The sequence below is a fragment of the Chlorocebus sabaeus genome, chromosome 8 (assembly GCF_047675955.1).
Source record: "Chlorocebus sabaeus isolate Y175 chromosome 8, mChlSab1.0.hap1, whole genome shotgun sequence".
NCBI lineage: Eukaryota > Metazoa > Chordata > Mammalia > Primates > Cercopithecidae > Chlorocebus > Chlorocebus sabaeus.
Window position 1 is genome coordinate 76,409,517 of NC_132911.1, and position 26,634 is coordinate 76,436,150.

A 26,634-nucleotide genomic window follows, 5' to 3' on the forward strand; every position below is an offset into this window, starting at 1 on the left:
AGGTTTCACCACCTTGGCCAGGCTGGTCTCAAACTCCTGATCTCATGATCCACCTGCCTCAGCCTCCCAAAGTGGCATGAGCCACCGTGCCTGGCTAGCAGGGACTTTTACAGAGCAGAAGCTTTTAAGTTTGATGGGGTCCAATTTATCAAATTTTCCTTTTATTTATGGTGCTTTTGGTGTCAGGTGCAAGAAATCTTCACCCTGTCTTAGGTCCCAAAGATTTTCATCTCTGATTTTTCCTAAACGTTTTATGTTATCTATTTTAAATATAACACACTTTTAAGTTTATTCTGCATTATCAACATTCTTCACTTTCTCAAGTTTAGGCAGTCAACCAGACAATATATCCAGGCCTAATGTGTAAATTTTGCCAATTCCTCTTGTGTAAATACTCACACTATAACCAATTTCTAGTCATCAACCTGATTTATCTCAAAGCAGAGTTGGGAAGAAATGTACACTAGCACACCATTATACAACATTTTCACGATAGAAATAAAATAGGCATATATAGCCTTGAGAGAATAGATAGTAGTAAAACATGGTAAAATATTTAGAGTGATGTTTTGAGTATTTATTTCTTTTGTTTTTAATATAATTTATTTTAAAATTTATATAATTTATTTTATAGTAAATGTTGTTCCTTTTTATTGTTGAATAGTATTTCATTATATGGGTATACAACTTGAGAACTCATTTACTTGTTGAATAATTGGATATTTGGCTAATTGGGTTGTTTCTGTTTGGGGGATATTATGAATGGCATTACTATGGATGCTATTCTATAAGGCTTTGTGTAGGAATAAATTTTTTCCCTTGAATAAAAATAAAATTCAATAAACATTACAATCAGTTCATACAAGCTTGTATTTATCCAGCAAACCACTGGGCAAATAGCTACAAGTGGAGTTGCTGGGTCATAAGGTAGGTGAATATTCAATTTTGTAAGGAATTGTCAAAATATTTTCCAAAGCGGTTATATTATATTATATTAATTATATTATATTAAGATGGAGTCTCCCTCTGTCACCCAGGCTGGAGTGCAGTGGCAGAATCTTGGCTCATTGCAATCTCCACTTCCTGGGTTCAAGTTATTCTCCTACCTCAGCCTCCCAAGTAGCTGGGACTACAGGTTCATGCCAACATTCCCAGCTAAGTTTTGGATTTTTAGTAGAGACAGGGTTTCGCCATGTTGACCAGGCTGGTCTTGAACTCCTGACCTAAGGTGATCCACCTGCCTTGGCCTCCCAAAGTGCTGGAATTATAGGCATGAGCCACTACGCCTGGCTGTACCATTTTATATTCCCACCAAACAACATAAAAAAATTCTGCTTGTGTCATATACTCACCAACATTTAGTGTTTTTATGGGTTGAATTGTGTCAGTCTCCAACAATATGTTGACGTTCTGACCTCCACTAGCTCAAAATGTGACCTTATTAGGAAACAGGTCCATTGCAGATGTAATTAGATAAGATGAGGTCACTAGAGTGGGCCTAATCCAATATGACTTTGTCCTTATAAAAAGGGAAAATTTGGGCATAGAGACAGATAAACACATAGGGAAAATGATATGAACATGAAGCCAGAGATTAGGGTGATGTATTCACAAGCCAAGGAGTACTAAAGATTGCCAGCAAACCCCCGGAAGCCGGCATAAACTCCCTCACAGTCTCAGAAGGAACTGACCTTGCTGACACCTTGATCTCAGACTTCTAGACTCCAGAACTGTGAGACAATAAATGTCTGCTGTTTAACTCCAGATGTACTTGGTTTCTTCAAGCATTTGTTCAGCAAGATTAAAAATTAAAAATGTCATTCAGACAAGAAATAATGAGTGACCAACAGTTTAGACGGTTTGCAAAGGACCTGAGATTTTGGGAAATGCCAGAAGAGGATCAAAAAGCCAAAATTTACAAGAGATTTCGAGCTATGTTTCATGACAAGAAGTTCAAGCTGAACTATGCTGTGGGTAAAAGAGGGCGCCCCATTAACCATAGCACTACAGAGGATTTGAAAAGTTTTTATGACCTTTCGAATTCTTATTCCAATCTCTCTAATGAAGATAGCTAAGTGTTGAAACAAAAGAAAATAAAGAAGAAAAAAAAACCCAGACTAAAAAGGAAATAGATTTTAAAAATCTAGTTGAGGAGAAAAAGAAAGAAACCAAGAAAGCTAATCAAAAGTGTTCCGAAAATAAAACTGATTTAAATAATTCTGAAGGAATCAAAAAAATTAAAACCTCATGTAAATCTAAGATAGAATCAAACATAAGTCCAAAGAAGGCTAGCAATGAATTTACACAAAAAAGTACAATTTCTGGTACTTTTTAATGGCGGCCATAGGAAGTTAATGCTGTGTTGTTCATCTTTTTAATTTTTCTATTCTATTGTGTATAGCTGTATCTTATTGCACTTTTAATTTGTATTTCCCTAATGATTGATGATGATAAGACCTTTGTCAGGTGCTTATTAATGATTCGTACATCTTCCTTTATGAAATACCTATTCAAGTATTTTGCCCAGTTTTCAATAGAGTATGTGTCTTTCTACTATTTGAGGTACAGGAGTTCTTAATGTATGTTCTGAATACGAGTCTCTGTAAATATTTTCTTCCAGTCTGTGGCTTGCTTTTCTTTTTCTTAGTGGTAGCCTTAGATGAGCAAACATTTTTAATTCTGATGAAGTGAAGAGAATTCGTTGCCCTGCATAACAAAAGTACAGGGGTAGAACTTTTTTTTACTTTGTTGCTTTCTTCAACATCTAGATAAAAGTTTAGCCCCTCGAGTAAGTTCTTACTTTCCTATCCTGCTCTACTTTATTTCTTTCTTTCAGGGGTCTCAGCACTATTTTTACTGTGTGTCTTACTTAGTCTGTTTGTGCTGCTGTCACAAACACCAGAGACTGGGTAATTTATAAATAACAAAAATAAATTTCCTCACAGTTCTAGAGGCTGGGAATCTAAGATCAAGGCACCAGTAGGTTTGGTTTCTGATGAGGGCCTGGTCTCTTTATTCAGCATGGTGCCTTGTTGCTATGTCCTCTGGAAGAAACAAGCACTGTGTCTTCACATGATGGAAGGCAGAAGGGCAGAAAGGGCTTTAAGCCTCTTTATAATAGCACCTAATCACATTCATGGGGGCAAAACTCTCATGACTCAATCACTTCCCCAAAGGCCCCACCTCTCAATACTGTCACAATGGGCCTTAGGTTTCAACATATGAATGTTGAAGGGGACACAGACATTCCAACCGTAGCACCATGTTATCTGATATTTTCAAACTCCTTTTGTGATTTTATTTATTCTAATTTTGATATCTTGGTTCCTGGTGGCAATGATATTTTGAGCTATGGAATCTAAAGTGGTGGAGGAAAAAAAAAAAAGCACTTTTGTGCATGTAGGAGTGAAGGCAGGGACAAAAAGAGAGGCAGAATGTAAGAAAAACTTGGACTTTTGAAGAAGAAAGCCTTGACTTCAAATCATCTTCCTCAATAATTATTGATTTTGAGCAGTCATTGAAATGTCTTGATCTCAGAATTGTCCCATGTAAGATTTGCATGATAATTCTCAACTAATAAAGTTGCTAAAATTGCATAAGGTGCCTAGGAAGAACACCAAGTACATTGCTGGCACACAGGAGGCACTTGCAACAAGGATGTATTACTATTATTGCTGTTGTTATAAAGTTACTGAACCATGGAAGATTCATAGATGGCTGGAACTATTAAGTTTGAAAGGCATGGGTCATTTACTGAGCAAATCAAATTACCCTACCATCCTTAGCTACCTTCACTTCCCCTGACCCGATCAGCTTCCTTCCTCTTCAATCAGTGATGTGCTGGTGAATGTTTAACAACTGGTTTTCCAGGGAAGAAAAGTTTTTATTTGTAACATTTGCTGATTTCCATAAATACCTCCATTACGGTTGATTTCAAACTACCAATGTGATGTCACTGAATGCAACATCAGGAAGAGGTGCACACAGTCTGGTCGTCCAAGTACATGTGTGGGCTCCAGCACTCCCCTGTCTTCAACTCAACTTGGAGAGGTCACTGTTTTGTTTTAATCATGTAAGTCTCTTCCATTCATTTGACTTCTCAATTCTGTAATCAGATTACCAATTTAAATAAAATTTAATTATGCTTCACATGTGTACCACCCTACTACACCTCTAGCATCACCACTCAAAATCATTAAGTAGCTTTATTGCAAGGATCTACATAATTTGGCCTTTTCTAACTGTTCAGAATCATGTCAGACACACTATTCTTTTTCCAAACTCCCAACTTTCATTCCAGTTATCTTTTCTGCTTCTCTTTTGGGTCTCAGCTTAATCAATTCTACAGGAAAGTCTTCCTGAGCTTTTGTCCAACTCCAGTACACAGAATATTTCTTTGTTATATTCTTTCACACAACCAGGTTTCTTTCTCAAAGTACTTTTCCATCACTCAATCTTAAGAGTAATTATTGGGTTAATATCTGTTGTCCCACAGCATGTAAAATCTGCTGCATCAGGGACTGCACCTCTATTTTCTCTAGTACTAGAACCATCTTTGGGAAAGAATAGGTTCTTAATAAAAAGTTTTTGATTCAATGCATTTATGAATAAAGTCATTTATTTACATCTATTATATCTAGTTGTTTGTATTAGTCCATTCTCATGCTGCTAATAAAGACGTATCTGAGACTGGGTAATTTATAAAGGAAAGAGGTTTAATTGACCCACAGTTCAGCATGGCTGGAGAGGCTTCAGGAAACTTACAATCATGGCATAAAGGGAAGCAAATACATGGTGGCAGGAAGGAGAAGTGCAGAGTGAAGCACGGTGGGGAAAGTCCATTATAAAACCATCAGATCTCGTGAGAATGCACTCACTATCACAAGAACAGCATAGAGGTAACCACCACCATGATTAAATTACCTCCCATTGGGTCCTTCCATGACACATGGTTATTATGGGAACTACAGTTCAAGATGAGATTTGAGTGGGGACACAGCCAAACCACATTATTGTTCAATATGCATGTCAATTTTACCTAGCATGTATTGGATGCCTACTGTATGCCAGTCCTGTGTTGGGCATTTAAAAGCGTTATTTGTAATTCAACAAAATATACAATATTCAATTTTTAAATTTATTTATTTGAGAAATTGTTTTTTTAGTGTCTACAATGTATAAGATTTGGCATTAGGAGCTTAGACTATGGGCTACTTGGTACAATATTGAACCTAAAATCCTTCGAGCAACAAAATGAACTATAATTTATTTAATATGTTTTAAATAGCTCTAAGAAGAACTCTATAAAATGGTGAAAATCAGTGATGTTTTAAAAATGTGTGGCCTCAATTCACCCACTAATTTACTACTAGTTTCAAAGGAAGAAAGAAACAATTTTTTTCTCTTGTTCTAAAGGATTTGGGTCATTGAAAAAAGGTATCTTGTTGATTCATGAAAAAAGTGATTTGTTCAGTTTAGCAAAGATATTTTCAAGTTTTATGGTAACTCTGATGACAGATGGTCAGAAACACAAAAGAGATGAACATGTAGAGTTTAATGGAAGGAATTGAAATTACTGAGTTGGAAAGGGTTTGTATTTAGTGCCAAATGTAGCACAGAAGCAAATGTATCAGTGCAAGGACACATTTATCAACTTAACACTTATCCATTGTGTGGCTAAATCCCACTTGACTGTAGTGAGCTTCTGCACTCAGTTGAATTGGCTGGAATCTCTTCATTTGTTTATTTTTGGATGTGAAAATCTGTGCCCGGCGCTCAAAAGTTCCTCTTGGTATACCAACCATATCAATTACCAAGCAAAAACAAAGGACAAAGGAAATAAGATAGTAATGACAAAAGCCTTAGATCCTTTTTCTCTAAGGTGGTGTTTCCAATCAATATGGCAGAACTAAGAATGACTATAGAGGTCAGTCATCTGGCCAACACTTAACCCTCAGAGGACATTTTCTGGCTTTCTTTTTCCTTAAGTTCATATAAGCAAGGGGACAGGTTAAATAAATCATACTTCATACTCCCTTTTTCATAATATTTTTATACAGACGAAGTCAGATTAACAGAAACATTCATTGAGGGAAAATCATTCAAATAAAGTAGATAGCATGTTTGTAACAAGCTAGACACTATTTTACCATGTGAGTGTGTTGCTATTTTAGCCTATACACCCTCACAACACTTACATACCATAGCCAAGTTAGTGAGGTGACATATTAAGTAAAAATGGAAATAAACTGCCTGTAGCCTTATTAAAAACCAAAATATGTTAAAACTCTTGTGTCTTCAGTCATTTTCAGTGAAACAAAAACAATAAACTCATCCCAGAGGACCTAAGTGTGATCACTAGATATAATACAAAAATGTAGATATGTAAGGTATGAAGGTAAGTAATATCAGAGAGAGACTTAGGTTATTCTTGCTTAGCTCCTAGTAAATTTATTTACTTAACTCTATAAACCAAGGTCAAGAGCTATGAACTTTATAGAATTCCTTACTAGATGTTGGTATTGTTCACTCATATGCTAGAGAGGATTAAAAGGCTTAAGCTAAATAAAGTGTCTGTGGAAAATTCTGTCATCTTCAGGACTGCACAGGGACTGCAGTGGATGAGTAGATGTTGGTCTTTGATTTTTCTTTTCTTCTTTTTTACTCTCTCTTTTCAACTCCATGGTTGGAACTCACAGTACAGGCTATCCTATTTTTAAAAAAGGGATTTTTAGTGCTCTCAAGATATTAAACCTAATAGCTTAACACATTCCATTTGAAATTTTTGTCTCCTTTTTAAAAGACTGTAATCCTGAACTCAGTGGGTCAAAATTCTAGACAAAGAGCAGATAGGTCTAACATATGACATTTCCATTATGGCAACTTACATGTACATTAACATGTTATAGAGAAACCTACTGAGAATATTCTAAGGTTACTTGCAGTTTTCTTTTTTTTCTTTTTTTAAACTTTTCCTGGTCTTTGACCCAGGTAATCAGTTAATTATGGGCTATGATTTTTAGTGCAGATTCCCAAGCCTGTGGCATAATGCTATTTCAGGAGTTTAGGAAGAATGACTTGAAACAGGAAACAACAATTTCCAGTTGTCATTAAAAAACTGATGTGTTCTGCCTATTACTCACCAACAATCCCTACCATTTAATTTTTTTTACCCTTTATTAAGGAAAAACTCAAACATATACAAATAAAAAGGGACAATATAGAAAAACCATTACTGATTCATAACCCAGCTCCACTAATTATTTCTACCTTCTTATTTCATCTATATTCTTCAATCTACCTCCCACTTCCCCTCCAGATTATTATTATTTTTTGAATTTGTTTCCACAATTCCTTTGCATTTGTAGCTTGACTACAAGATACCACCTCTGAATGGTGTGGTTGCATGCCTTCTACAAATAGAAATGTAAACATTCTTGTACATACGGAAGGTAAAGATGTATCATTATCTAGCTTTAATAGACAATTAGTCTGGCAAGGCAATTCCTGCCAAAGAGAAGAAATGCAGAGAACAATTTTGAAAACAAAGTCATCATTTCTTTCCATTGACTAGGTTTTAGCCAGCCTGATAGTCCTCCCTCTGTTAGGAACACAACCACTTTCTTCTTTGCAGAGCATATTTCTTGTGGTTCTAGTAGAGGCAGCCCTGCCCTGCCCAGGATTGAACATGTGATCCAGGCTGTTAGAAGAACTCCTCCATTCCTATAGTAATTAGACATGATTGGCACAGGACACGTGGGCCCGAGGGCAGAGGCTTGTATATTTCAGGAGATATGGGAGATTGGGAGCTATGAGGTCTGTGTGAACCTGAAGCTAACAGTCATCTTATCAGGCAGAAAGAGTCTGAGAATGAAGCAATACAGAAGAAAAAGAGGTGGAGACAGGAAGGGAGACAAGAGACAGAGAGAGAGAGAGAGAGAGAGAGAGAGAGAGAGAGAGAGAAACAGAGAGAAAGAAACAGAGAGAGAAACAGAGAGAGAGTACACCATTTGGACACTTGCATATACAGCTGTGCCTGAAGCACTCCTGAACTTTTCAGATGCATGAACCAATAAATTTTCTTAAACTATGTCTCTCCATTTAAAACAGAAATAATCTCAATACGGTAAATGTCTTCCAGCATTTTACTGGCCACCAGACATAGATACCACACTGTGAATTCATTCGCGTTCAGCTACCTGGAAACATGTTTCCTACCAGCACTAACTAGGGCATGTGCCCCATGTAGGGCCACATCCATGAAGAGATGGGATATCAAGATAGTGAGAATCAAGATAGTGAGAATAGCATGTCCAAAACTGAAATCCTGACCTTTCCTTGCAATATATTTCTCCTTCCATATTTTCCATCCTATAAATGATATCTCCATTAATCAGTTGCATAAACTGGAAACTTAAGACCTATTCTTGCTTTTCTCACTCCTTCGTATACCACCAGCAATCTATTACTATGTCTTGTCTGTTCTATCTTCAAAGCACAGCTCAACTCCATCCACTTCTCTGCATATCTGCTGGCTCCACCATACCCAAGCTACATCAACACACATGCACTAAATCAACAGCAGCTTTGATCTCTGTGCTCTATTTCTGTTCCTCTGTAATCCATACTCTACCCAGATTGTTTGCTAAAATACTAGATTCTATAACTCTCTGCCTTAAAACCCATCGGTGCCTCTTCATCCCACATAGAATAATTTTCAAACCTCTTAGAACAGCCTGCAAGGCCTGTACGACCGAGTCCCTGAATCTGTAGTAAACATTAACTGTAAAAAATAGCTTGCTACAAAAGTATACAGATGAACAGGTTGGACTGTGTGGGACTACTATTTATATACTGCCCCCAAGACAGCAAGATCAATCTCTCCTCTTCCTCCTCCTCCTCAGCCTACTCAATGTGCACATGAAGATGAAGACCCTTATGATTATCCACTTCCACTTAACAAATGGTAAATATCTTTTCCTTATTATGTTTTTAGTAGCATTGTCTTTCTTATTGCGCCTACTTTATTTTAAGAATACAGCACATCATTGACATCATTGATAGTAGCTGCTTCCTCTAAGTGACCCACACCAGAAAAGGAAATAGAATATTTCGTGCAATGACTTAACTTCCTTGTGTTAGACTTGGTATCCCTTCAAGATTTTTTAAAGAGGTGAATAGAGGGAGTAACTCTTTCTGGAAGTTGAACAAATGGCTCTATGCTTCCCCTGCTTGCTTGCTATACTAAGTTGCATTTAGAATTTGGTTCTAAGAATTGCCTTCTCTTTTTTCCCCCCAATAGGTTGAGCTCTTTCCTTCTTGCCATTTTTTAAAAAAAACTAGACAAGGCCTTGCTATGTTGTCCAGGCTGGACTCGAACTCTTGGGCTCAAGCAATCCTCTCTCCTCAGCCTACCAAGTGGCTGGGCTATAGGTGTGCACCACCACAACCAGATTTTCTGGTTATTTTTAAATTAGATAAAACTGTAGATGATTCAGCCCTCCCCTCTCTCAAAACACTCCTAACAAGTAGGCAGTCTTCCGGCTTCTGCCTGAGCTGGGGGATTGAGGGTAGGTCACTAACTCTCAGTAGCTCCAATGTAGGTACTCAAACCAGTTTGAGAGCCTTAACAATGGATAGTGATCTCAGTATGTCTCTTGGGGCAACACACAATCAAATCACTTCCTGACAAGTTTTTCCCTGTGAAAGATAAAGAGCCCTAAAAAAAATACAGTAAAGAATGCATATAACATACAAAATACGTATTAATTTACTGTTTATGTTATAAATGAACAGTAAATATATTTTCTCTTCCTTATGATTTTCTTAATAACATTTTCTTTTTTTTCTTGCTTGACTATAAAAAACAATATATATACATATAACATACAAAATATATGTTTATCAACTGTTTGTGTTATTAATAAGGCTTCAAGTCAATGATAGGCTATAGTAGTGAATTTTGGGGGTGAAAAAAGTTATACACAGATTTTTGACTGTGTGGTGGTAAATGCCCCTAACCCTCATATTATTCAAGAGTCAACTGTATATATTTAGAAGCTTTAGACAATAAAAACTATTGTTAATAATTTAGGAGAATATTGTTAAATATGTGGAAGCCTAAACAAATTTTTGTTGTGAATTTCTATAATTAATCTATTGTAATAATTTAATGACCTTTATGTCAGGTTTCACTGGAGGCAGTTTCATCACCTTTCATTCCATGGCTGCTAATATCTCCTTGAGTCCATAGAAGCAACTTGGGTCCACACGTAGGACCAAAGGTAAAGTACTCCATCTTCCTGATGAACCAAGCAAGACATGAAAAACCCAAGCCATTCTGATAAGTTTTGAAATCAGGAATAGAACTATTGATTAAAACTGTGATAAATTCAAATACATGTTTAGTTTGAAAACCTTGCTAATTCAAATACATAAATTAACTGTGCAAACAAAATTTACTTTTGTACTTTATAAGCAATCCTGTTAAGGTCCATGAGCTTGCATACAAAGAATAGACTAGGCAAAAATACATCAGAATGTTCACTGTGGTCTCTTTCTTGAACGTGGTATTCTTTTTGCATTTCCAATTTCCAAACTTTCTACAATGGGTATAAATTATGCTTGAAATGAAAAATAAATGTTAACTCATCAAATACGAAAATCAAAGAATACCAAAGAGATGAAATGATAGTCTTGAAAATTCAACATTTGTATATTTTGCAGGCCACGTCACAGCAGGAAATACAGGAGAAACATCATTGACCTGACATGCTTGTAAATTTCTGAACCATAGCTCATCATGTCCAGTATCATTAGGGTACAGTTTTACTTCAGCATTTTAAGAGTCTTTGTGACTAACCGTAACTAAATTGAATAGTTAACATTTTACTGAAATTCTATTATGCACAGGCACGCAAATCCTTATCATCTGTTATCTTCATTTAATCCTTAATCACAATCTTACGGCTTAGTAAGGAGTTCTCACAATCTTATGGCTTAGTTCATGTAGTCAGGGATCCCTGGGGGTCTTTGGGATCTTATCAGGGGGCTTGCAAGTTCAAACCTATTTTTAAAAATAATACAAAAGCACTATTTGTCTTTTTCACTGTCTGTTTTATATGTGGGAAGATAGGCTCAGAATTTAAGTGGATTGAACAGGATCACATAGTAAATGGTGGAGCTGGAATTTGAACCCTCGTGGCTCACTCAAAAACCTGTGCCTTTAACCACTATACTCTATCATTTAGATTTCTTCCACTTCTAGGTTAATGAATTTGTCAAGTGGAATTCAGAAAATCTTTAAAAGTTTTCAGTGTCCTTGTTGGTTTCAAGCAGTCTGCTTCACAGGGTGACCTCAAAAAGTTAAGATTTTTGTTAGATTGAGGGGAACCAAGAGAAAGTGATTCCCCCTCATGTCTGTGACTTAGAAGTAAAAAGTTTGCCTTCACTTTCCTAGGTTTGGGCTGAAATTTTATGGTCATTCAAGGAAGATGAGAGAAACTCATTGGCTTTTCCATAAGTTTCCATCTTTTCTTACCTCCTGGCTTGTCCATCAATCCCATTCCATCCTACATGACTTGAGGTGTTCTTATCAGAGCCACTCTTTGGATTAGACATTCCAGTACTTCTTCGTGTGGCATTGTTATCAGAACATTTAGAAACCTTGGACTCTGGAGTATTAACGACCAGTAGCACATCTCCCCCTCGCTGGGATAGCCAAAAATACTGCCCCACGTTTTCACGCTTTCCTTAGGTATAACTGCCAGTTAAGAACCATAGAGAGGCGGCATTATCTGCAGACTTGATATGCTATGGACATATTAACCTAAGAGAGGCAAATTCATCTATTATCATGAAGGCAGGATGTTTATAATCGATGACATGAGTATTTATCATCAGCAGCAATAATAATGAACTGATTGATCAGATTAGTAAAATTGCCATCTTGGACAGCAAAAGATATATTAAAATTAGAAGGTAGTGCAGGGAAAATTTTACAAGCAGAGTGAGACTGTTCCAGGTAAACCAAATATATGGTCACCAAGGCATACAGTGGAACCCTGTATTGAAGGACTCAGATGAACAACCAAAGTCATCCTGAATCCCCTGGACCCCTGGAGGTTGGGACTGGGCACAAGGCATAATTGCTGGAGAAAGGTCAAATATGACCTCTACCTCTTTAACCCTTTTGCCCATATTTTCCACGCTTAGCATGAAAGACAGAATTCTTAGCTCAGAATAATAGAGCCAGGCAAATGTTAGAAGAATTCGAATAGAAAAATGATCATTGCCTTCCTTGCCTGGATGAAAAGCTACTGTTATTTTAGTAACATAATATACTCTTTCCAGACAGATCTCTGAACTCAAAGACTTCTGAAGATTGAAAGGGTAAATGCCAGACAGGAAGCTATTCATGAAGAAGGTCAAGAAAAATAGGTTAAAATGCATAACAGCCATTGCTGGAAACTCAAGGCATCTCCAGTGTTCCTCTCCAGCTCTAACTCCTGTGCTCATCCTAGGTAACAGCGCTCAAAGTTCACAACCAAGACTCAAATCCCTTCGTTTTGAATCTCAATTCAATACTACATTCACCAAAATAGTCAAAATCATCATCTCCACAAAATGGTGCAATTTACCCATTTAAGAGTCCCACCACTACTGTCAACAGAGTTAAATACCAAGAGCAGAACCTAAACCGTCAGAGAGCCCTTGGATGAATGTGTTAAGGCCTTGTTATTATTCAGTTAAATAAGAGTAAGTCTTTTAAATCCAAATTATACAGTCATATTTGTCTACTGATCCTCTTCTGCCTCCCCCAGGACATTAAATCATATCTCAGCCATTCTGACAATCAGCTAAATATTACAATGAAAAATGAGTTCCCACTGTGAGTTCAAAGAAAATACGTACAGCATATTCACACTTGGTTCCCATGGAATACAGTCTTTTATTGGGAGTTAGGAAGATATAAGAAAATTATTTTGTGTGTTTGTGTGTTTTTACATTATCCTTCTTAGAGTTATTAATGCTAATTGATAAATAATGACAGCTAATATTAACTGAATGCTAATTGATAAATAATGACAACTAATATTAACTGAGCATCTTCTACAAACTTGAGATAGCACTATTTTACATATGGTATGAGTCTCATTCCACATAGTCAAGAATGCAAGAAATATATCTTTATTTTTAATTAATCAATGTAAATTTTGTTTTAATGCCCATCCCTGGCTGGCAGGAACCTTAGTGCCAGTCACTCACTCCTCACCAGACCTCACAGTCTCCTCACCAACCCCAGAGTTGTACTACTGCCTGGGATCATACAAAAAAACAGAGTAGGAGGACTGTTGTGCGCTGATAATGTATCCTCACAGGTCCCACTGAATTTCACATCCTCCCTACCTGTAGGGCTTCTCAAGTCCCATAGTGCTCAGCTGCTCCCAGGCCATACATGGGACACAGGTGCCATTGTGAAGTTTTCTGTGGTCTCCTTAGCTTGTACTTACCATGTAGGCACTCCCCTCTCTGGAGTTTTGCTTTCTCTCTGGATGCAGCCAGAAAGTTGCATCAATACCTCCTGCTTTCAGAATTAATAGACCTCTGTCTGCCCCTCTGGCAATCACAGGTTTATTTGTGTAAACTGAGGGAAATCCTTCTCCTGCCAAGTTTTCCAGGTTCTTTTCTTATCTATTTCTTTCTTCCTTCTCCTCCCTATGCACAGCCTGTACATTCTCCTATGAGTTTTGCTTTCGGAAGGATGAATCCAGATAGAGTTCCAGGCTACTTTTGCTTCACACCTTCCCCAATCCCTGACAGAAGTTAAGTCAAGGGAGCCAGTCACTTGGAAAGGGCAGAAGGAAGAAAGAAGAAAAGGTAAGAAAAAATGCAAGGAGAAAAATGCCTTAAGATATCCAGCCTGGCCAAGTGCAGTGGCTCAAGCTTGTGATCCCAGCACTTTGGGAGGCCAGGGCGGGCAGATGACTTGAGAGGAGAAGTTCAAGACCAACCTGGCCAACATGGCAAAACGCCATATCTACTAAAAATACAAAAATTAGCCAGATGTGGTGGCCAGCACCTGTAGTTTCAGCTACTTGGGAGGCTGAGGCAAAAGAATCACTTGAACCCAGGAGGCAGAGGTTGCAGTGAGCAGAGATGGAGCCACTGCACTCCAGCCTGGACCACAGAGTGAGTGAGACTCCATTTCAAATAAATAAATAAAATTTTTTTAAAAATCCAACCTAACATCAAGTCAGCACAGTGACACAAGGTGATATGTGTTGCTGTCTCAATGTTATGAAGAGGAAAACTCAAATTCAAAGTAGTTAAAACAAAGGAATATAAATTTTCCCAGGTCACACAACTATTAAGTAGTAGACAGGAAATGTAGCTTTAGGTCTCTCAGATCCCAAAATGTAAAATCAAACTTGTGGCTTTCTTGATGAAACAGGTTATATCATAAAAAGGTGGAATAGATTTATAAGTATCTCATTCATTTAGACTATTCTAAGTGTCTACTTGGTGGATTATTTTTTTTTAATTATGAGAGAAACTTCTTCAGCATTGCTCGAAACTGAAATACAGGCATATATGTTGAATGCATTACTTTTCAATTTTTTTCCTCATGAACCTGACTAAGATTGTATTACTTCCACCAGTATCGACCCAGGAGAAAGTATTTTCAAGGCAGCTTGACAAGTGTTCATAGTGTAGAGGATCTGAACAAGAACAACAGCTCAGTGGGGCATTACCTGCCATGATTCTCTTGCCTGCTGGGTTTCTGGATTTCAGACATTTTGACAATGATGTAGTCTTTAATTGGCCTCTTTGCAAATGCCTGCTCCTCACTTTTGACATTAATTGCTAATTAATAAAAGCATGAAAATGTCAGTATATCAGCATATGAGCCAATACCTTAATGTTGAGAAAGTACATAAAAACACAGTTTTTATATTTGGGATAGGGAAAAAGTAAAAAACTAACCAGTTACAACATCCTTTCATCACACTTGCTCTGATACGGTTACAGAGTCAGCTTTCACAAGACCCTCAGTACCTTCCCTTCCCACAGAGGCTAGATAAAATGTTTCTGCACAAGCAAGGTGCTGTGAAACTATTGCCACCCACTACAAGGCACCCACTCACTGCCCAAAGTCAGGGGAGATTCATACTTGTTAAACTTGGGATGCTCTGGGTACAAAACATAAATGCACAAATATCACACACTTGAATGGTTTTATTACTTCAGTTTTTGGAACCTGGGAGGAGATTTGATCTTGGCCTTGGAAAGGAGAAGAAACTCCCCCTGGGCCATGAGCCTAAATCACTTGTCCTGGCTCAGGTCATCACAATGCTCCCCACTATAGCAATGAGTCAGACCCCCTCTGGTAAGGATAGGACACTCAAAATTTTCACTTGCTTTAATAATTTCTGAAAAATATATTCCTTTGAGAACCTTACGGGGAGAGAAGGGTTTGCAAATATTTCTCCTCAATAGCAACCACTAAATACCAGGTTGTAGCATCCTTTAGAGCTCAGAAAATTAAGAACATATATGTATTGAGAGCACTTTTCCCATGACTCTTTATTCTGCTGCTCAAAAGCTTCTGTTAAGGAAAAAAAAGAACTATCATTAAAATGGAAAGAGAGATTCTAGCATTTTTTGAATATACTAGATATTCTAAAATCATTTGGTTTGAAATGGGTTAACTTTCATCATCTAACTTGAAAGTAATACCTTCAGGTATCATGGCAAACTTTGAAGACTTTATCACTGTTGCTAGTGGAAAATGGATATTTGACAGAAATGATTATGCTAATTCTCCACTTTGTTTTTTTTTAAGATAAAATTATTTTAGAATATTTTTTACAGAAAAAAAATGCAAAGGTAATTGAGACACTTTCCTCATACTCCTCACTCAGGTTCCCCTAATGTCAGCACTTTACATTACCATGCTGTATTTGCCAAAACTGAGGAACCAGTGATGATACATTGCTATTCATTAAACTCCAAACTTTATTTTGGTTTCATTAGTTTTCCCATCAATGTCCTTTTTCTTTCCCCAGGTCCAATTCAGGGCACTGCATGGCATTCAGTTCTTATGTCTCCTTAGTCTCCTCTGTTCTGGGACAGTTTCTCAGTCACTTTGTTTTTATGACCTTTTAGCTTTGAGGAGTACTGCTCAGGTATTTTATAGAATGTCTCTGAATTTGGGTTTGTCTGGTGTGTTTTGTTATGATTACACTAAGGTTATGGGCTTTTAGAAAGAATATCAGAGGTGAGGTGTCCTCATTCTGTTATGTCCAGAAGTATTTGAAGTATCTGAAGAGGTATTTGATATCAACATGATAAAACATAGTGATACTTTGATTACTTGGTTAAGACAGTGTTTGCCAGATTTCTACACTGTGAAATTGCTACTGTTTCCATTTCATACTCTATTCTTCTGAAGCCAGTTCACTAAATCCAGTCCATACTCAAGCTGGGGAGAGATTAAGTTCTACCTCCTGGAAAAGGAGAGAGTACCTACCTATAGTTTTAAGAATTATTCTTTAAGGAAAATATATCCTTTCTCTACAATGTATTTATTTATTCAATCATTTAAAAAGTATTATGGATTCATATTTATTTTATTCTTTGGGTAATGCATCATTTGTTTCTTTTTCACCTGAATTATTTCTGCTTTAGATATTGGGAGCTCTTTGATGATGGCTCTTGTGCCCCTTTGACATGCTCCATGCTGTTGTTTTTTTAGCACTTCCTTACTTTCTGGTGCTACAGGATGCTCCAGAGTCATCTTGTACTTTCCCTGTCCTAGTCCTAGAATTAGTGACTTCTCCAAGGAACCCTGGTTCCTTTTACTGGAGAATTCTTTTTAGAAACCAAGACCTGAGCACTGGAATGCTCATTGCTACTGGGACTTACTGCTTCTAGGTTCTCTGAGCTGGCAGAACTACTACATTATACATACATATGACCTATGTATACTCACACCTTTATAATTATTTCTATATCTATTCATTTGTAGAAATATTAAGATAAATATTAGTTCATACCGTTGTCTCTGGTTCTAATCCAGTAATATGAGGTTCATTCTATTCTTCCCTTCTTACTTATGTGTAACTCTCTCTTCCATAGTGAGTAACTATCTCCCACCATCTACAATTCATAGACTTATAATGTTTGCTTTTTGAAATGGAGATGTAGGTTAGAATACCAAAATATACAAGCAGATTGAAGTAGTGTCTTGTGTGATCCATGGAAAATGTAATTCAACTTAAGAATTGCTAAAAATAATTATGACACTCTGCATTTGTAAAATGCAAAAAAAAATCTATCTCATAAGATTACTTGTGTTAATTTAAATGAGAAAACACATTTAAAGATTTTCATAAATAGTAAATTTGGAAAAAATACTGTTACTACTATTAATAATAAATGAAACTGTTAAAATGAAATTCTTCATAAATTTTGTATTTTTAAAGCATAATTTTTCCCCTCTACATAAAAATCTTACATTGGTTGAATAGGACCAAAGAACTGAGAACTTTGTTTAGAACCAACTGGAAATTGGCTTTGAGATCAAAATGGTAGGGATGGCCAAGTTGGCTGACAAGTACAAAAAAGGTGCTCAGGGTGAGATCATGATTCTACAGCTGTGCTGCTCTTGGTGGATCCCTCAAAGACTAGCAGGCCTGAGGATTATGTGAAACCCCAAATGTATCACTAAACAGAAGCACAGTGAGCTCAATCCAGAAGATAGAGGAGCACTTGGAAAGTAAGCCGGGCACAGATGAAGACAGCTCAAGTACAGCTTACTAAAGATAAAAAGAGGAGCCTTGTTTTTCCAAAATAGATAGAGGGTACTGTCTCCCACTCAGCAGTGTGCAAATGCAAAAAGCCAAAGATGAAAGAAAGATTAAAATATGACCACAGAAAATGAAAAACAAGAGCAAATAAGACAGAAAGGCTCAACCAACATCATTTCTTCTGCCAGTAAGGCTATAAAGCCTCCATAGCCAGTAGAGTATAGAGATGTTACTCTTTACTCTTTTAGAAACGCCAGCCTTGCTGTTGGTAAAGGTATAGTCAGTGGCCTACTGCTGCTAGGTTCTCTGGAACGGGCTGAGATTTGATGCAAAATGCAAATCCTTTCTTTAGTTTGTATCAGTAAGATCATATATATTTCTATGGATGTTCATTTTTACACATAATTAAATCATTTTCAAGGAGTCTATTATGTTATGTAAGATGAGCACATCCTTAAAGTTCAGTATGGTTCCCATACAAAGCTGAGCAATGTTGAAGAGCTACACTGGGCACATGCACAATCAGCTAGTTGGATTTTGCAACCGATTCATTTTCTGGAAGAACCATTCATTCCAAACGCATTATTGGTGATGTCTTAAATTGACCATGTTTTCCACTCACGGCTATTCCAACATTTTACTTACAAAAACACTCACAAGTTATCTTATTGACTAAAAGTTTAGTTTGAAATTACCTGGTTAATCCTGAAAAAAGAGTGCTGTGTGCTCACGTAAACAATATTTGGAACCTGCAGTTTATGTTTACTTATTATTTAAATAATTCATACCAACTTAGGCAAGTGACTCACGACTGTAATCCCAGCACTTTGGGAAGCAGAGGATGGCTTGAGGCCAGGAGTTTGAGACCAGTCTAGGCAAAATAGTGAGACCCGCCTAGGCAAAATAGTGAGACTCTGTCTCTACATTTTTTTTTTTATTCTCACTCACATTCTAACCTTCTCTCTTTCCTACCAAGAGCCTTCTCCTATGTCTTCTTCAGGTTTCAGGGAAGTGCTGTGGACTAATAAGCCTTTACTCAACTTTTTTCTTTTTTTTTATTATGATTATACTTTAAGATCTAGGGTACATGTGCACAACATGCAGGTTTGTTACATATGTATACATGTGCCATGTTGGTGTGCTGCACCCATTAACTCGTCATTTACATTAGGTATTTCTCCTAATGCTATTCCTCCCCCCTCCCCCACCCAATGACAGGCCCTGGTGTGTGATGTTCCCCTTCCTGTGTCCAAGTGTGCTCATCGTTCAGTTCCCACCTCTGAGTGAGAACATGTGGTGTTTGGTTTTCTGTCCTTGCGATAATTTGCTGAGAATTATGGTTTCCAGCTGCATCCATGTCCCTACAAAGGACATGAACTCATCCTTTTTTATGGCTGCATAGTATTCCATGGTATATATGTATACATGCCACATTTTCTTAATCCAGTCTATCATTGATGGGCATTTGGGTTGGTTCCAAGTCTTTGCTATTGTGAATAGTGCCACAATAAGCATTTGTGTGCATGTGTCTCTGTAGCAGCATGATTTATAATCCTTTGGCTATATACCCAGTAAGAGTAAGGGGATGGCTGGGTCAAATGGTATTTTAGTTCTAGATCCTTGAGGAATCACCACACTGTCCTCCACAGTGGTTGAACTAGTTTACAGTCTCACCAACAGTGTAGAAGTGTTCCTATTTCTCCACATCCTCTCCAGCACCTATTGTTTCCTGACCTTTTAATGATTGCCAATCTAACTGGTGTGAGATGGTATCTCATTGTGGTTTTGATTTGCATTTCTCTGATGGCCAGTGATGATGAGCATTTTTTCATGTGCCTATCTCTACATATTTAAAAAAAATAGCTGGTCATCGTGGCATGCCACTGTAGTCCCGGCTATTTGGGAGGCTGAGATAGGAGGATTGAGCCCAGGAGTTCAAGGATGCAGTAAGCTATTATCACATCACTGCACTTCAGTCTTGGCAACAGAGTAAAACTTTGTCTCTAAAAATAATAGCATAAAATAAAAATAAATTATTCATTCCCATATTGTTAAACCAGAAATACCTAATCATTGCCAACATCCATTCCTTAATAAAACAAATGTACATAGACAATGACATTTAATTGTCCCCTCCTTGATTTTTTTTTTTTAAGTGAAACGTGGTTTGGGGAAGACCGAGGGGCAGAAAGTAGTAAAGACTGAGGCCAGATTGGAAGTGGCAACTGTCACTGTGAGTCTGAGCTCCCACTGAACTCTGCCCATAGTTGCCACTGCAATCAGAGGTAGGCTAAGGGTGTGCAGTGGGGCAGCTGGACCACTTGCTGCTAATGCACAAAAACTGTTTTGTATCATTGTATGGAGCAGGAATATTTCTCCTCTAGCTGTTACTCTCTTGCCCCTTTGGGGATAATTTACTTATTTCATTCTCACATCAAAGTAGCTAAAGATACCAATGTATAAAAAAATAAGAAAAGTATCATGTGACATTCAGTAAGTCCTCATTTTTTGAATTATATGACTTATACATTTTTAAAAACTGAGAACTTAATCCAAATATATGTATATTTGGTTATTTATAAATTATATACAAGTATTTCAACACTGATAAATTATATAAACTGTGCAATATAATATATATAGAATATATATGTATATATAGATAGCAGTGTAATACAATATAATATATAATTTAATAAGTTTTAAATACATACAAATATAACTTTTAATCATTTTTTTCAACCTCAATGTATCATCTGACATACTCTTATTTTAGAGACTAAGAATTTTGAGATTTATGTAAACATGTTTTTCCCCAGAATATGAGTCTGAAATAGGAAAATTGCGTCTGCACTGCTTAACTCCTGTTTCAAATCTGTTTGTACCTGGTTACTAAAAGCTACCAATAAATTTCATTTTACATGAAGTTCATTAATGTTATAAGCTCCATGAATTTCTCTTAATTCCTTTATTTTCTGGTAATAATGCACTGATAAAAGGAAGTATATTCTTATATTCATTAGATTTACTGTCTGCCCTGAAGCCCAGTCCATAACTCACTAATCAGGTTTGGAAAGGCATCTTCCTCTTAATTTATAAATGAAATAAAAGCACACTAATTATATCCTTGCACTGCTGCCAATGTATCCAAGTAATTAAATACTCAGTTCAGTCCTCAGAAGGAAGTTTTAGCAATTCCACACTCCTACTAGAAATATTTATAATATTCAAGCTTACAAGAGGTGAATTCCCATTATTTTATTCTTAAAAATTATGTGAGCAATGAACCTGCTTCATTCTCCATATATAAATACATCTTGTTTTATCTAATGACAAAAATTGTTAAATGAGTTTTGTTTTTGTCTTTTCTTGTTTGTTTGTTTGTTTTTGCAGAGATCAACTGAAACCCATCAATTTACCTGATGGAGACTTGATAGGAAGTGTAATCTGACCTTGGTAATCATTCTGTCATCAGCTCCCAAGGAGATCTATTTCTTACCCAGTTCCTAATTCCAAGATTAGTATGCTTTTTTACTTTGTTGCTCATATTGAGTTTTTCTGACTGTCTCGCCCTAGTCTGGTTTGTTTTTTAAATATTTTTTTTCCATCTGCTGGTATTTAACACTGCTATCACCATGATTTTTTCCAGAGCATCTCATTTTTTAAAGGTTATTTAGGAAATACACTATGCATCATATTTATCTTTTGATGTCTTTAACACTTTTTGGTTGTGAGAGAGAATGAATGTTTACTCAACATATTCACAGAGCTTACTTTACCTTGTTTTCAAACTGATAGTATATGCTAGCAGATGGCAGGATTTTCCAACATTTAGACACTATTATTTAAAACATTCATGAAAGCATGAGCCTAAATTATGAAATTATATTTAAGTAAATTATAATAAAGCAACATGTATATGAATTTAATGCAAAAGTTCCATATTGTTAGGCAAGAAAATTTAAAGAAAATGTGGTGTGGGCGTATGTGTGCGTAATACTACTCAGCCACCAAAAGAATGAAACCATGTATTTTGCAGCGACATGGATAGAACTAGAGGCCATTATTTTAAATGAAGTAACTCAGAAACAGAAAGTCAAATACCACATGTTCTCACTTGTAAGTGGGAGCTAAATAACATGTACACATGGACATAGAGTATGGAATAATCATGACTGGAGACTCAGAAGGGTAGAAGTAGAGTGAAGGGTAAAAATTACTTAATGGGTTCAATGTAATTTGTATTTGGGTGATAGCTACACTAAAAGCCTAGACTTCACCAGTAGACAATATATCCATGTAACAAAATTGCACTTGTACCCTCTAAATGTATACGTAGGAAAAAGAACTTAATCTGACATGAAATAAGGAGAAAAAAATAAAAAAGATATTGGGAGTCAGTAGTTGGCAGAGGCCTTTGAGGTTGTTGTAAAAGTATCTTATTCCTCTTCCTTCTCTGTTGCTCCATCCACCACAAGTTGTACACCGTGGTTCTTGCTTTTGGCCACCAATCCCCTGGAGAAGAGATATTAATGGGGAGGGTGGGCCCACCTTGAGGAATGACAGAACCACATGCAGGAGAGGAAAGGCTGCTCTTGGATGTAATGGGCCAATAATAGACAAGCCACATTTATTGCTTCCATTCCTGAGGGTCCTGAAAAACAATGGAAATTATATTGGTGGTGAATATTGCGGTGACTAAAAGCATGCAGGCTTTATTCAGACTACCTGGATTGAATGCCAGCTTCATCACCTACAGTTCAACAGTTTAGGGCAAGTTAGCAAGTCTCTCTGTGCCTCAGTTTCCTCCTCTGTAAAATGGGAGTAATAGGGGTACTTACTGTGTAAGGTTGTTAAGAGGATTACATTACTTAAATATTTATGAATTCTTATGAGTGCCTAGTATTTAAAAAATGATATGTGTATTCTCAAATAAAAAAGTACAATAACTAAGACATTAATCCTTTCCTCGTCATTTCTTCTCTTCTCAGAGTAAAACACAAGATCCTTCCAGTGGCCCATCCCTTGCAATCTGTTCCCCATTCTCATCTGACTTTGTTTCCTCTGTTCTGGTACTCAGTTAGGTTGCAGTTTCTAAGCCCCTTTGTATCATGTGAGGTTGTGTAACTGACTTCTGGCCATGGCATGTGGCTCATCATGATACACTTCTAGGCCCAGCCTACAGTCGCCAACCATTCTGGTTTGCTCAGGACTGTCCTGGTTTTAACACTGAAAGCCCCACATCCTGTGAGAACCCCTCAATGCTCAGAAAACAAGGACAGTTAGCCACCCCAACCCTGGCCTATTAAAACCTCTTGAAATCTTTCATATTCTTTTCTACTACCTGCTGGATATCAATGTCTAGAGTGACCTTGAAAGTCACATGTTGACCATAACAGAACCACTATCAGCCTGGGCTTTTGAGTGAAGCAGAGTTACTGCCTCTTCTCCCACTGGACTTTATGTGAGCAAAAAAACAGTTTCTGTTTTGATAAAGCACTAAGATTCCATTTCATTAGCTTAACCAATAAAATAACTACCGTGCTGGTCATTCTAGCCTCTCTCTTGTTCCTGCAACAAACTGAGAATTCACTAACTGTTTACTTTGCTCAGAAGGCTTCTTTCCAGACATCTTCATAGCTAATTTCCTCACCTCTGTTCAATTTTCACTTAACTCTTGTTTTCCATGGCACCTTCTCAACCAGTGTATTCAAAATAGCAGGCTATCTCCCTGCTCTCATCTCCTTATTCTTTTATTTAGTTTTTTTTTTTTTTTTTTTTTTTTGCCATAGTATCATCACTTTCTGATTTATACTGTATCCTTTACTCTCATTTTTTATGTTCTTATTGTCTTGCCTTCCCCACTCAATAACTAGCATATAAGCTCCAGAGAGTTGAGAGCATTGTTTGCTCACTGTATATCACAAAACTCTAGAACATTGCCTGGCACATAATAGGCACTCTATACACATTTGTTAAATGAATTACTTTATTTCATTTTTGGAATTTACGGACTTTAACCCCACAAAGGGGTAACCCATTTCATAGAGCTTTTATATAATGATTCCTTCCAACAATTTCCAAAGTGTTGTGATGAATTTTAGAAATTATGGACAGAACAATCCTTCTATTTACCATTTCACAAAAACCTTTATTCCTGGTTTGCATCCAAATTTCTCCAAAACGGAGAATCTAAATTGAATATGTCTAAAATAAAATATTTAAGTCTATGGGTTTCTGGGCACTTGTAATACCTTAATTACTGATTAGACTTCACTGTGCCTTGTATTTTTCTATCTTTTTAATGCTGGAGCATAAAAGCTATAGCAATAGATTACTATTTACATTTTATCTCTTTCTGCCTCTCTGTACTCCTATTAGTGCTTGAGTTTCCCAGCAATTCTGGGTGTTTCAAAGAGTGTTAGAGACTTATCCAATATTTACCCTTATAAATTGTAAATTTGTATGTAAATAGGAGGCACGGAATCTTTGAGGAGGATGAAGGAACCTCAGAGTCAGTTGACTTTACTATTGTTTCATTATTTAAAAATAAAGAATGTATTTGTTGTATTTATTTTCTTACTTAGAGCAGGTATTGTTTACTGGTCTTTTGTGGCAATGATTATAATGCAGAGATATACAAGTCACAGTTTGTGTCTTCTTTTCATCTCATCAATAAATAGAACACGAGGTATCACTTGTTCTGTGGGCACTCTTTTCCATCCAAGGTTCCAGCTAATCAGGACTTGGAGTTGGCAGGAGTAGCATCCCTAAGTGGTTGCTTTCAGAGTGCAGAGATCTTTTGTGTTCAGAGGAATGTTACCATGGAAAAGTCCTCCATCCACTGGTAGGATCAGTATGATTCCGGAAAAGATTAAACAACCTGCCACTGTGTAATTCCACTGTTTATTTATATACCTCTGAGAACTGTTTCAGAACTGCTGTTATCATTGAAGGGTGCATATTCACAAAAGCTGCCTAATGCAAGATCAGTTTTGAATAACTAGTTACAGATGACCTGATCCAAAATCTTTCAGAATTAATTTTTTTAGAATTCATTGTGAATTTATTTGCATATATTTTTTTCAATCAATCCCCATATCGACCATGCTTCTGGAACTGGGCTAGATGTTGGGATGATGGAGCGAACCAATCTCCATCCATGACCTCAAGGAGCTTGCAGGCCAGTTAATGATGGTAAAGATGAGTAAACAAGAGAATGTCATTCAAATCCCTTCACATGATGTGAAAAAGAAAAGTGCAGAGTATCCTAACCTAGGTTGGGCTTGTCAGAGACTGTTGAGGTCAGGCACTCAGTAGTCGAGATGATAGCGGGTATGATGCACTAGGGGAACTGGAGATAGTCCACAGTGGCCAATTGTTGTTGGAGAGGGAGTGAAGGAAATGTTACAAAGCGGGCAGAAACAGGGTGGGGCAAGGATTCTGTGTACTGCCAAGGAGTTTGAACCCCATTTTGAACATAAGGAAACTTATAAAGCTGTAAGCAGAGGAGTAACACTATCAAATGTGCCCTTCAGAAAGTTCAGTCTTCTATAGCGAATTGAAGCAATTTAAAATGATTAAAAGATAAACAGAAACAAAAACAGGAGACTGAGAGACCTATTTTGACAGGCTTTACTTGAAGAGGTTCAATGATGGTGGTAGCACAAAAAGTCAACTGTTGGGGAAGACAATACAGGAAAATAGAATACCATCTCTATGTGTGAACTGATGCGGCCATTCAGCAAGGCAGGGAATGTTGGAAGAGCTAATGAAGTCAGTTTGGGAGACTTTAAAAATTGGAATTATTGGTAGGTCAACTGAAAGATGTCCATACTCTGTGTTGGCTTTCTATTTTTTAGTTTTGTTAAAAGTACAATTAGGAGAAAATTAGGAAAAGTTGGATGAGGAGGAAAGAATGATTTCTTTATTTTAGAGGCCTGCAAATGTTTTGACTACGACCCATAGTACGAATTATATTATGCACATAGACACAGATATGAAAACAAAAAAACAATTGATGTAATAGTAATTACCCTTATCATGTATGATGCACTCTGGTATTTTCCATTCCTATACTATTTTATTACCTCTCCATAATATGATACATTTAATGACTGTGAATATAGAAGTTCAACTTAACTAACAAAGAGTGCTTGAGGACATTTTGTTCCTTAGAGTGGAAGGCTTTAGACATAAAATCTACTGGAAAAAAGACCTGGACTTTGAAATCAGACCTAGGTTCCATCCTGGATTCGCAATTTATTAACTATGCTGCCTAAGGCAATCTACTTACCCTTCAGGGACTTGTGATCATGATACCAATTATCACTGATAAGTTACTTCTCCATAGCAGGCATGGAGCAAGTCCACGCAACAAGTGAGGACTTAATGAGAGAAATGTTGTTCTGAATAGGTAGGATGGACTCCCTAGAACAAGGTCTGGCATATATTAGTTCAGAAATGAATGAATAAAATATACATACATATGCATATAATTCTGATTTACATTTATTCATTCAGAAATAAATGAAAAAATGTATTTACTAAAGCTCTTATTAAATAAGATATTTCATTTCTTTTCTTTTTTTTTTTTTTTGATGGAGTTTCACGTTTGTCGCCCAGGATGGAGTGCAGTGGTGCAACCTCGGCTCACTGCAACCTCCGCCTCTTGGGTTCAAGAGAGTCTCCTGCCTCAGCCTCCCAGGTAGCTGGGATTACAGACATGTACCACCACTCCCGGCTAATTTTGTATTTTTAGTAGAGTCGGGGTTTCTCCACGTTGGTCAGGCTGGTCTCAAACTCCTGACCTCAGGTGATCCGC

At 37.0% G+C, this 26,634-nt stretch overlaps 1 protein-coding gene and 1 pseudogene across 1 annotated transcript in view; both read left to right on the forward strand.

Annotated features, from left to right (window-relative positions):
- TRAM1 (translocation associated membrane protein 1) overlaps positions 1-26,634 on the forward strand; it is a 392,129-nt gene that overhangs the window by 342,621 nt on the left and 22,874 nt on the right. The gene's annotated exons all lie outside the window — the stretch shown is intronic.
- Positions 1,815-2,335, forward strand: LOC103236960 (ESF1 homolog; annotated as a pseudogene).